The sequence below is a fragment of the Pleurodeles waltl genome, chromosome 11 (genome assembly GCF_031143425.1).
Source record: "Pleurodeles waltl isolate 20211129_DDA chromosome 11, aPleWal1.hap1.20221129, whole genome shotgun sequence".
NCBI lineage: Eukaryota > Metazoa > Chordata > Amphibia > Caudata > Salamandridae > Pleurodeles > Pleurodeles waltl.
In genome coordinates this window covers 773,316,189-773,329,126 of record NC_090450.1, presented here as the reverse complement: position 1 = coordinate 773,329,126, position 12,938 = coordinate 773,316,189, and positions in this window count along the sequence as shown.

Below are 12,938 nucleotides of genomic sequence, written 5' to 3'. Positions count from 1 at the left end.
TGGTCTCACCAAGGTCATTCCTGGGGGGCTCTGCTCTCAGAGCTGACCCCTGACCCTAAAGGTTCTCCACTGGGGCCCGCAGCCCCCTATCAACCCTATGCCTGGATTTCCGCCTCCTCCGCTGTAGAGCGAGACTACCAGACACCAGGACCGGCGGAACGCTATCACCAGCCACCCGCCTAAGTCCTAATGACAAAATGGGATCCTTCTGAACAGCTGGCCCTACGGCACAGGTTAGGCTCACCTCCTGGCGTTCACTCATGGAACCTTCAGGGGCCTGGGACGGTATCTTGGGCACCTTGGGCCTCAGCCCAGCCCCATTCCCTCTCCTCTGAGACGGGGCATGGGGTCCCTCACCCACCCCAGTCCACTGGGACCTACCTGGGACACTCCATTCCTTTCCCACCACACCTTGTTGGGAAACACCTAGACCACTCTCATTAGGAACACCCCCTAATGCCACACCAGACCCTCTGGTACGCAACCAGAAGTCTACCTCCTTTGCGAGCTCCCTGGGGTCAGAGAGCTCACACACTGACAAGTGTTGGCGTAACTCTGAAAAACAACAACGAAACAGGTGCTCTCTGAGAATCAGATTAAACAGCCCTTCAAAATTGTTTACTGTGCTACCCTTCACCCATCCATCTAGTGCAATGCAGCAATCCACCACAAACTCCTCCCAAGACTGGTGGGACAGTTTCTTACCACCCCTAAACCTTTTTCTGTATTCCTCAGGGGAAAAACCATACTTCACAATCAGTGCGTTCTTCACAACGGAGTACCCCTCCCTGTCACTCTCTTCTAGAGTCAGTAGGGCATCCCTCCCCTCCTCAGGAAAAAAACTCCCTAGGCCAGTTCCCCAATCCTTTTCAGGGATCCTGCGCTCTACCAGAGCCTTCTCATATTCCTTTAACCACTGACGTATGTCACCCCCCTCTTGGAACCTAGGTACCAGATCTATGGGTATGTGAGGAACATCTTTGCTACAGCACTGTACATTGCTGCCACCACTGGACTCCACCTGCAGCGCTGGTGAGTCCAGAACCTTCAGAATGCGCTCTAGAGCGAGTCTTTCTCTGGCAAAGGCCCTCTCTGCCTCTGCCATTCTCTCCTGTACTAAGGCCTTCTCTTCCTCAGCCCTTCTCTCCTCAACAGCTAGGCATGCTAACTGCAACTTCAGGTCCCTCTCTTCCCGCCTATCTCTTAGCTCATCAGGCGTCAAGGAATGAGAGGTAGCCCTGCTTCTTACACTGGACCCAGCAAGGGACTCCCTATCACTGGGGCCTTCCCTGTCAACTGGCGTCCCCAACCGGTCATTCTCACCCTCCTGATCAGTCTCTCTACCACTCTCTAGGGATGAGGTCTGGGAGCCCTCCCATTGGGAACCCTCGCTACACTCAGGATCCTCTGGGTGCCCCCTAAGCACACTCCCTCCCTGGGTAAATGTCACAAACCTTTCAAAGAAATTCAGAGATCTCCTGAGGTCCCCTTCTACAGGCAGCCCTCTCTCTCTACAGAACCCCTCTAATTCCCCCTGCGTGTAAAACGGCAGGTCCTCTAAATCAAAGGTAAGCCCCATCTTGAAAAGGTACAAATAACTCAACTGTGACAACCACAATACCCAAGCGTGAGAACTGAAAACAGGAAAAATGACCAAAGAGAGAAAGTTAAGAGAAGCCAAACATGTGATGGTCTAAACGCAATCCTTGTAGTGAAATAATGAGTCACAATGGTATTGTGCAAGCGCAAGTCCTATCCTCACCGCTGACTTCCAATGTTAGAAATGGGGTTTCTGGTTGGCTAGGGTAATCACCTCAGCCAGGCAGAACTTACCCACTCTAGTCAGGGCAAGGGAGTTACACGTCCAAGATAACCCCTGCTCACCCCCTTGGTAGCTTGGCACGAGCAGTCAGGCTTAACCCGGAGGCAATGTGTAAAGCGCTTGCACAACACACACACACATGTGACGCAATATCCCCACCACAAAGGAAACACAACACCAGATTATATGAAAATATACTGTATTGTACACAACGTCATTATCAGACCAACATCACATAACAGTACTATCCTGCTACCTTAGCAGTTGTCAGAACGTTACACATTAGTTACCCTGCAAACTAGCAGTAGTCACATATAACACACAGGTTACTCAGTATTCTGCAACATAAGCAGTAGTCAGGAAACACGTTATTACATTAGCACACTTGTCATTAGAATATCATAAAACGCCCATAGTAGGAACATTAGAAAATCTATGGCAAGTTAGGGAAACATATTAGCAAGTCATGCCCATAAAAGGAACATGTGCACACATATGTAAAAGCATCATAGAACAGGTGGGCAATATAACACAATTAATAAAGTCTGTAGAAAGAACTTTAGATTATAATTATATTTGTCCATTTAAAAGTACCTGTTTTGATGAAGAGGCACTTCCAGTGCCTAAAATGAATAATGGGGCCCCCGGCGCTCTTCTGCGCAAAACGGGGGCCTCCCTGATTTCTTGTGGTCAGGGGAGGGCGGCACGCACCTCCTCTATGCCAAAAATGGGCCCCTCTGGGGACCGTAAACACTGGGGGCGCCCCCTAGGGCTCCACCGGCCCTCTCGAGGGGGGCCCAGGCCAGAGAAATCTCTGACGGGGGAGGGGGGCGCCACGCACCCCCTCCGGGTTGAAAAACGGGCCCCTCCGGGGACCCGCTAACTCCTGGGGTCTCCCTGGGCCTCCGTGGCCCGTCCTCGAAGGGAGACCCCTTCCCAATTACCTTGGGCCCACAAGGGGGCCCACCAGAGTGCCGGCGGCACGGGCGAGCCTCCGATGAGGCTGCTGCCCCGCCCGCACGCACAGGGAGATCCCTCCAGGGCTGGAGCAGGTGAGGGAGAGGCGTCCTCCTCTCCCTCCTGCTCGAACACAACGCCGGCACCAGGTCGGGCCGGCCGGTGCCCCGGGGGCGCTCCTCGGAGCGATCCCTACCCCGGGGGCACCGCTAGGAGCAGGCTTGCTCCTCTGTACTTTTAAAGTGGTTTCCTCGTGCCCCGGGGCACGGAGCTGAGCGCGATCCTCGCGCTTCACAGAATTTACTTCCCCGGGCTGCGGCGGTGATTTTCATCAACGAAGCGCTTTTCACAGCGCTTAGGAAAATTATGCAGCCTGGGCTGCGGCGGTGATTTTCTTTTAGCAAAGACGCGCTCCAGGAAGCGCAAGGGCATAATTTAAAGCCCGGGCTGCGGTGGTGATTTCCTTTAGAAAAAGAAGAGCGCTTTCAAAGCGCTATGGCACATCAACAGCCCAGCAATTGAAGAAATGCCTGGTTCCTGGTTACAGCATTCTGCGCCAAGGTTTAAAAGAGCATTGCAGGGGTCAAGGGCCACAGCACCCTGCCCCTGGGAACAACTAAAACAAGAAGAAGCACAGGGCTGGTGGGCCCAGCTACAGGCCAGCACAAGGGGTGCAGATGGTGGCAGTTCCTCCTAGTGACCAGGCAGGTCACAGGTCAGCACAGCAGCAGCAGTCCATGGCGGTTTCCTGGTGAGTCCATTCATCAGCGTTCTGTGTCCAGTTTCAAGTTCCAAGAATGATCAAATTGTGTGGAAAATTCCCCTGTACTTATAGTCAGTTCTTACAGTGTTTTACAATGGTAGGGAGAGGAGGTTCCAGCCAGTTACAACTGGTTCTGGGAGTGCCCCCTCTCTCCTTTCAGCACAGGCTCCAAACATCAGTGGGGGGTTAACGACCCTATTGTGTGAGGCCAGGGCACAGTCTTTACAAATGCAGGTGTGCCCCGCCTCTCCCTTCTCTCAGCCCAGGAAGACTATTGAGTATGCAGATGCACCTCGGTGACACCTTCACCCTCCCTGTGTACAGGCTGTCTGAAAAGTATGCACAAAGCCCCAACTGTCACTCTGCCCAGACGTGGATTGGAGTCAAGCTGCAAAACACCAGAATCATAAGCACAGATAAATGCGCACTTTCTAGAAGTGGCATTTCTGTGATAGTAATAAAAAATACACCCACACCAGTAAGCAGTATTTATTATCACAACCATACCAAACACGCCTACGCTACCCCTCATAAATCAGACAATACCCCTTACACATAAGGCAGGGCATTTCTAATGCAATCCTATGAGAAGGCAGCACTCACAGCAGTGAGACACCAAGTTAGGCTGTTTGTCACTACCAGGACAGGCCATGCAATATGGCACATGTCCTGCCTTTCTACATACATGGCACCCTGCCCATAGGGCTAGCTAGGGCGTACTTTAGGGGTGACTTACATGTAGTAAAAGGGGAGTTCTGGGCCTGGCAAGTAAATTTAGATGCCAGGTCCCTGTGGCAGAAAACTGCGCACACAGGCCCTGCGCTAGCAGGCCTGAGAAAGGTTTGAAAGTCTACTTCAGTGGGTGGCGCAAGCAGCGCTGCAGGCCCACTAGTAGTATTTAATTTACAGGCCCTGGGTATAGAGATACCACTGTACAAGGGACTTATAGGTAAATTAAATATGCCAATTAGGTATAAGCCAATCATACCAACTTTAGATGGGAGAGCACCTGCACTTTAGCACTGGTCAGCAGTGATAAAGTGCTCAGAGTCCTAGAGCCAACAGCGAGAGGTCAGAAAAAACAGGAGGAAGGAGGCAAAAAGACTAGGGATGACCATGCGTATGGCCAAAAGTCCAACAGGAAACCTACCAAACCTGTGCATTTTTGAAAACCAGACACCTAGGGGAATCCAAGATGGGTTGACTTGTGGGATTCTGACCAGGTTCTGTTACCCAGAATCCTTTGCAAACCTCAAACTTTGGCTAAAAAAACAAATTTTCCTCAAATTTTGGTGACAGAAAGTTCTGGAATCAGAGAGGGGCCACAAATTTCCTTCCACCAAGCATTCCCCCAAGTCTTCCGATACAAATGATACCTCACTTGTGTGGGTAGGTATGGCGCCCGCGACAGGAAATGCCCCAGAACGCAACATGGACACATCACATTTCTTTAAAGAAAACAGAGGTGTTTTTTGCAAAGTGCCTACCTGTAGATTTTGGCCTCTAGCTCAGCCGGCACCTAGGGAAACCTACCAAACCTGTGCATTTCTGAAAACTAGAGACCTAGGGGAATCCAAGATGGGATGACTTGTGGGGTTCTGACCAGGTTCTGTTACCCAGAATCCTTTGCAAACCTCAAACTTTGGATAAAAAAACTCATTTTTTTCAAATTTGGGTGACAGAATGTTCTGGAATCAGAGAGGAGCCACAAATTTCCTTCCACCCAGCGTTCCCCCAAGTCTTCCGATAAAAATGATACCTCACTTGTGTGGGTAGGCCTAGTGCCCGCGACAGGAAATGCCCCAGAACGCAATGTGGACACATCACATTTTTTTAAAGAAAACAGAGGTGTTTTTTTCAAAGTGCCTACCTGTAGATTTTGGCCTCTAGCTCAGCCAGCACCTAGGGAAACCTACCAAACCTGTGCATTTCTGAAACTAGAGACCTAGGGGAATCCAAGATGGGGTGACGTGTGGGGCTCTGACCAGGTTCTGTTACCCAGAATCCTTTGCAAACCTCAAACTTTGGCTAAAAAGACACATTTTCCTCAAATTTTGGTGACAAAAAGTTCTGGAATCAGAGAGGAGACACAAATTTCCTTCCACCCAGCGTTCCCCCAAGTCTTCCGATAAAAATTATGCCTCACTTGTGTGGGTAGGCCTAGCGCCCACAACAGGAAATGCCCCAGAAGGCAAAATACACAGATCACATTTTTTGAAAAAAAACAGAGGTGTTTTTTGCAAAGTGCCTACCTGTAGATTTTGGCCTCTAGCTCAGCCGGCACCTAGGGAAACCTACCAAACCTGTGCATTTCTGAAAACTAGAGACCTAGGGGAATCCAAGATGGGTTGACTTGTGGGATTCTGACCAGGTTCTGTTACCCAGAATCCTTTGCAAACCTCAAACTTTGGCTAAAAAAACACATTTTCCTCAAATTTTGGTGCCAGAAAGTTCTGGAATCAGAGAGGAGCCACAAATTTCCTTCCACCCAGCGTTCCCCCAAGTCTTCCGATAAAAATGATACCTCACTTGTGTGGGTAGGCCTAGCGCCAGCAACAGGAAATGCCCCAGAACGCAACATGGACACATCACATTTTTTTAAAGAAAACAGAGGTGTTTTTTGTAAAGTGCCTACCTGTAGATTTTGGCCTCTAGCTCAGCCGGCACCTAGGGAAACCTACCAAACCTGTGCATTTTTTAAAACTAGAGACCTAGGGGAATCCAAGATAGGGTGACTTGTGGGGCTCTGACCAGGTTCTGTTACCCAGAATAATTTGCAAACCTCAAAATTTGGCTAAAAAAACACGTTTTCCTCACATTTTGGTGACAGAAAGTTCTGGAATCAGAGAGGTGCCACAAATTTCCTTCCACCCAGCGTTCCCCCAAGTCTTCCGATAAAAATGATACCTCACTTGTGTGAGTAGGCCTAGCGCCCGCGACAGGAAATGCCCCAGAACTCAACGTGGACACTTCACATTTTTTTTTTAAAAACAGAGGTGTTTTTTTCAAAGTGCCTACCTGTAGATTTTGGCCTCTAGCTCAGCCGGCACCTAGGGAAACCTACCAAACCTGTGCATTTTTGAAAACTAAGGACCTAGGGGAATCCAAGATGGGGTGACTTGTGGGGCTCTGAACAGGTTCTGTTACCCAGAATCCTTTGCAAACCTCAAACTTTGGCTAAAAAAACACATTTTCCTCAAATTTTGATGACAGAAAGTTCTGGAATCAGAGAGGAGCCACAAATTTCCTTCCATCCAGCGTTCCCCCAAGTCTTCCGATAAAAATGATACCTCACTTGTGTGGGTAGGCCTAGCGCCCGCAACAGGAAATGCCCCAAAACGCAACGTGGACACATCACATTTTTTTAAAGAAAACAGAGGTGTTTTTTGTAAAGTGCCTACCTGTAGATTTTGCCCTCTAGCTCAGCCGGCACCTAGGGAAACCTACCAAACCTGTGCATTTTTGAAAACTAGAGACCTAGGGGAATCCAAGATGGGGTGACTTGTGGGGCTCTGACCAGGTTCTGTTACCCAGAATCCTTTGCAAACCTCAAAATTTGGCTAAATAAACACGTGTTCCTCACATTTTGGTGACAGAAAGTTCTGGAATCAGAGAGGAGCCACAAATTTCCTTCCACCCAGCGTTCCCCCAAGTCTCTCGATAAAAATGGTACCTCACTTGTGTGGGTAGGCTTAGCGCCCACGAAAGGAAATGGCCCAAAACACAACGTGGACACATCACATTTTTTGAAAAAAAACTTAGGTGTTTTTTGCAAAGTGCCTACCTGTAGATTTTGGCCTCTAGCTCAGCCGGCACCTAGGGAAACCTACCAAACCTGTGCATTTGTTACACTAGAGACTTAGAGCAATCCAAGATGGGATGACTTGTGGGGCTCTGGCCAGGTTCTGTTACCCAGAATCCTTTGCAAACCTTAAAATTTGGCTAAAAAACAAATTTTCCTCACATTTTGGTGACAGAAAGTTCTGGAATCAGAGAGGAGCCACGAATTACCTTCCACCCAGCGTTCCTCCAAGTCTCCCGATAAAAATGATACCTCACTTGTGTGGGTAGGCCTAGCGCCCGCAACAGGAAGCGCCCCAAAACGCAACGTGGACACATCACATTTTTGAAAGAAAACAGATGTGTTTTTTGCAAAGCGCCTACCTGTAGATTTTGGCCTCTAGCTCAGCCGGCACCTAGGGAAACCTACCAAACATGTGCATTTGTTAAACTAGAGATCTAGGGAAATCCAAGATGGGATGACTTGTGGGGCTCGGACCAGGTTCTGTTACCCAGAATCCTTTGCAAACCTCAAACTTTGGCTAAAAAAACACATTTTCCTCAAATTTTGATGACAGAAAGTTCTGGAATCAGAGAGGAGCCACAAATTTCCTTCCACCCAGCGTTCCCCCAAGTCTTCCGATAAAAATTATGCCTCACTTGTGTGGGTAGGCCTAGCGCCCACAACAGGAAATGCCCCAGAAGGCAAAATAGACAGATCACATTTTTTGAAAAAAAACAGAGGTGTTTTTTGCAAAGTGCCTACCTGTAGATTTTGGCCTCTAGCTCAGCCGGCACCTAGGGAAACCTACCAAACCTGTGCATTTCTGAAAACTAGAGACCTAGGGGAATCCAAGATGGGTTGACTTGGGGGATTCTGACCAGGTTCTGTTACCCAGAATCCTTTGCAAACCTCAAACTTTGGCTAAAAAAACACATTTTCCTCAAATTTTGGTGCCAGAAAGTTCTGGAATCAGAGAGGAGCCACAAATTTCCTTCCACCCAGCGTTCCCCCAAGTCTTCCGATAAAAATGATACCTCACTTGTGTGGGTAGGCCTAGCGCCAGCAACAGGAAATGCCCCAGAACGCAACATGGACACATCACATTTTTTTAAAGAAAACAGAGGTGTTTTTTGTAAAGTGCCTACCTGTAGATTTTGGCCTCTAGCTCAGCCGGCACCTAGGGAAACCTACCAAACCTGTGCATTTTTTAAAACTAGAGACCTAGGGGAATCCAAGATAGGGTGACTTGTGGGGCTCTGACCAGGTTCTGTTACCCAGAATAATTTGCAAACCTCAAAATTTGGCTAAAAAAACACGTTTTCCTCACATTTTGGTGACAGAAAGTTCTGGAATCAGAGAGGTGCCACAAATTTCCTTCCACCCAGCGTTCCCCCAAGTCTTCCGATAAAAATGATACCTCACTTGTGTGAGTAGGCCTAGCGCCCGCGACAGGAAATGCCCCAGAACTCAACGTGGACACTTCACATTTTTTTTTTAAAAACAGAGGTGTTTTTTTCAAAGTGCCTACCTGTAGATTTTGGCCTCTAGCTCAGCCGGCACCTAGGGAAACCTACCAAACCTGTGCATTTTTGAAAACTAAGGACCTAGGGGAATCCAAGATGGGGTGACTTGTGGGGCTCTGAACAGGTTCTGTTACCCAGAATCCTTTGCAAACCTCAAACTTTGGCTAAAAAAACACATTTTCCTCAAATTTTGATGACAGAAAGTTCTGGAATCAGAGAGGAGCCACAAATTTCCTTCCATCCAGCGTTCCCCCAAGTCTTCCGATAAAAATGATACCTCACTTGTGTGGGTAGGCCTAGCGCCCGCAACAGGAAATGCCCCAAAACGCAACGTGGACACATCACATTTTTTTAAAGAAAACAGAGGTGTTTTTTTGTAAAGTGCCTACCTGTAGATTTTGCCCTCTAGCTCAGCCGGCACCTAGGGAAACCTACCAAACCTGTGCATTTTTGAAAACTAGAGACCTAGGGGAATCCAAGATGGGGTGACTTGTGGGGCTCTGACCAGGTTCTGTTACCCAGAATCCTTTGCAAACCTCAAAATTTGGCTAAATAAACACGTTTTCCTCACATTTTGGTGACAGAAAGTTCTGGAATCAGAGAGGAGCCACAAATTTCCTTCCACCCAGCGTTCCCCCAAGTCTCTCGATAAAAATGGTACCTCACTTGTGTGGGTAGGCCTAGTGCCCACGAAAGGAAATGGCCCAAAACACAACGTGGACACATCACATTTTTTGAAAAAAAACTTAGGTGTTTTTTGCAAAGTGCCTACCTGTAGATTTTGGCCTCTAGCTCAGCCGGCACCTAGGGAAACCTACCAAACCTGTGCATTTGTTACACTAGAGACTTAGAGCAATCCAAGATGGGATGACTTGTGGGGCTCTGACCAGGTTCTGTTACCCAGAATCCTTTGCAAACCTTAAAATTTGGCTAAAAAACACATTTTCCTCACATTTTGGTGACAGAAAGTTCTGGAATCAGAGAGGAGCCACAAATTACCTTCCACCCAGCGTTCCTCCAAGTCTCCCGATAAAAATGATACCTCACTTGTGTGGGTAGGCCTAGCGCCCGCAACAGGAAGCGCCCCAAAACGCAACGTGGACACATCACATTTTTGAAAGAAAACAGATGTGTTTTTTGCAAAGCGCCTACCTGTAGATTTTGGCCTCTAGCTCAGCCGGCACCTAGGGAAACCTACCAAACATGTGCATTTGTTAAACTAGAGATCTAGGGAAATCCAAGATGGGATGACTTGTGGGGCTCGGACCAGGTTCTGTTACCCAGAATCCTTTGCAAACCTTAAAATTTGGCTAAAAAAAGACATTTTCCTTACATTTTGGTGACAGAAAGTTCTGGAATCAGAGAGGAGCCACAAATTTCCTTCTACCCAGCGTTCCCCCAAGTCTTCCGATAAAAATGATACCTCACTTGTGTGGGTAGGCCTAGCGCCCGTGACAGGAAATGCCCCAGAACGCAACGTGGACACATCACATTTTTTTTTAAAGAAAACAGAGGTGTTTTTTGCAAAGTGCCTACCTGTAGATTTTGGCCTCTAGCTCAGCCGGCACCTAGGAAAACCTACCAAACCTGTGCATTTCTGAAAACTAGAGACCTAGGGGATTCCAAGATGGGATGACTTGTGGGGCTCTGACCAGGTTCTGTTACCCAGAATCCTTTGCAAACCTCAAACTTTGGCTAAAAAAACACATTTTCCTCAAATTTTGATGACAGAAAGTTCTGGAATCAGAGAGGAGCCACAAATTTCCTTCCATCCAGCGTTCCCCCAAGTCTTCCGATAAAAATGATACCTCACTTGTGTGAGTAGGCCTAGCGCCCGCGACAGGAAATGCCCCAGAACTCAACGTGGACACTTCACATTTTTTTAAAAAAAACAGAAGTGTTTTTTTCAAAGTGCCTACCTGTAGATTTTGGCCTCTAGCTCAGCCGGCACCTAGGGAAACCTACCAAACCTGTGCATTTTTTAAAACTAAGGACCTAGGGGAATCCAAGATGGGGTGACTTGTGGGGCTCTGAACAGGTTCTGTTACCCAGAATCCTTTGCAAACCTCAAACTTTGGCTAAAAAAACACATTTTCCTCAAATTTTGATGACAGAAAGTTCTGGAATCAGAGAGGAGCCACAAATTTCCTTCCATCCAGCGTTCCCCCAAGTCTTCCGATAAAAATGATACCTCACTTGTGTGGGTAGGCCTAGCGCCCGCAACAGGAAATGCCCCAAAACGCAACGTGGACACATCACATTTTTTTAAAGAAAACAGAGGTGTTTTTTGTAAAGTGCCTACCTGTAGATTTTGCCCTCTAGCTCAGCCGGCACCTAGGGAAACCTACCAAACCTGTGCATTTTTGAAAACTAGAGACCTAGGGGAATCCAAGATGGGGTGACTTGTGGGGCTCTGACCAGGTTCTGTTACCCAGAATCCTTTGCAAACCTCAAAATTTGGCTAAATAAACACGTTTTCCTCACATTTTGGTGACAGAAAGTTCTGGAATCAGAGAGGAGCCACAAATTTCCTTCCACCCAGCGTTCCCCCAAGTCTCTCGATAAAAATGGTACCTCACTTGTGTGGGTAGGCCTAGCGCCCACGAAAGGAAATGGCCCAAAACACAACGTGGACACATCACATTTTAAAAAAAAAAACTTAGGTGTTTTTTGCAAAGTGCCTACCTGTAGATTTTGGCCTCTAGCTCAGCCGGCACCTAGGGAAACCTACCAAACCTGTGCATTTGTTACACTAGAGACCTAGAGCAATCCAAGATGGGATGACTTGTGGGGCTCTGACCAGGTTCTGTTACCCAGAATCCTTTGCAAACCTTGAAATTTGGCTAAAAAACACATTTTCCTCACATTTTGGTGACAGAAAGTTCTGGAATCAGAGAGGAGCCACGAATTACCTTCCACCCAGCGTTCCTCCAAGTCTCCCGATAAAAATGATACCTCACTTGTGTGGGTAGGCCTAGCGCCCGCAACAGGAAATGCCCCAAAACGCAACGTGGACACATCACATTTTTTTAAAGAAAACAGAGGTGTTTTTTGTAAAGTGCCTACCTGTAGATTTTGCCCTCTAGCTCAGCCGGCACCTAGGGAAACCTACCAAACCTGTGCATTTTTGAAAACTAGAGACCTAGGGGAATCCAAGATGGGGTGACTTGTGGGGCTCTGACCAGGTTCTGTTACCCAGAATCCTTTGCAAACCTCAAAATTTGGCTAAATAAACACGTTTTCCTCACATTTTGGTGACAGAAAGTTCTGGAATCAGAGAGGAGCCACAAATTTCCTTCCACCCAGCGTTCCCCCAAGTCTCTCGATAAAAATGGTACCTCACTTGTGTGGGTAGGCCTAGTGCCCACGAAAGGAAATGGCCCAAAACACAACGTGGACACATCACATTTTTTGAAAAAAAACTTAGGTGTTTTTTGCAAAGTGCCTACCTGTAGATTTTGGCCTCTAGCTCAGCCGGCACCTAGGGAAACCTACCAAACCTGTGCATTTGTTACACTAGAGACTTAGAGCAATCCAAGATGGGATGACTTGTGGGGCTCTGACCAGGTTCTGTTACCCAGAATCCTTTGCAAACCTTAAAATTTGGCTAAAAAACACATTTTCCTCACATTTTGGTGACAGAAAGTTCTGGAATCAGAGAGGAGCCACAAATTACCTTCCACCCAGCGTTCCTCCAAGTCTCCCGATAAAAATGATACCTCACTTGTGTGGGTAGGCCTAGCGCCCGCAACAGGAAGCGCCCCAAAACGCAACGTGGACACATCACATTTTTGAAAGAAAACAGATGTGTTTTTTGCAAAGCGCCTACCTGTAGATTTTGGCCTCTAGCTCAGCCGGCACCTAGGGAAACCTACCAAACATGTGCATTTGTTAAACTAGAGATCTAGGGAAATCCAAGATGGGATGACTTGTGGGGCTCGGACCAGGTTCTGTTACCCAGAATCCTTTGCAAACCTTAAAATTTGGCTAAAAAAAGACATTTTCCTTACATTTTGGTGACAGAAAGTTCTGGAATCAGAGAGGAGCCACAAATTTCCTTCTACCCAGCGTTCCCCCAAGTCTTCCGAT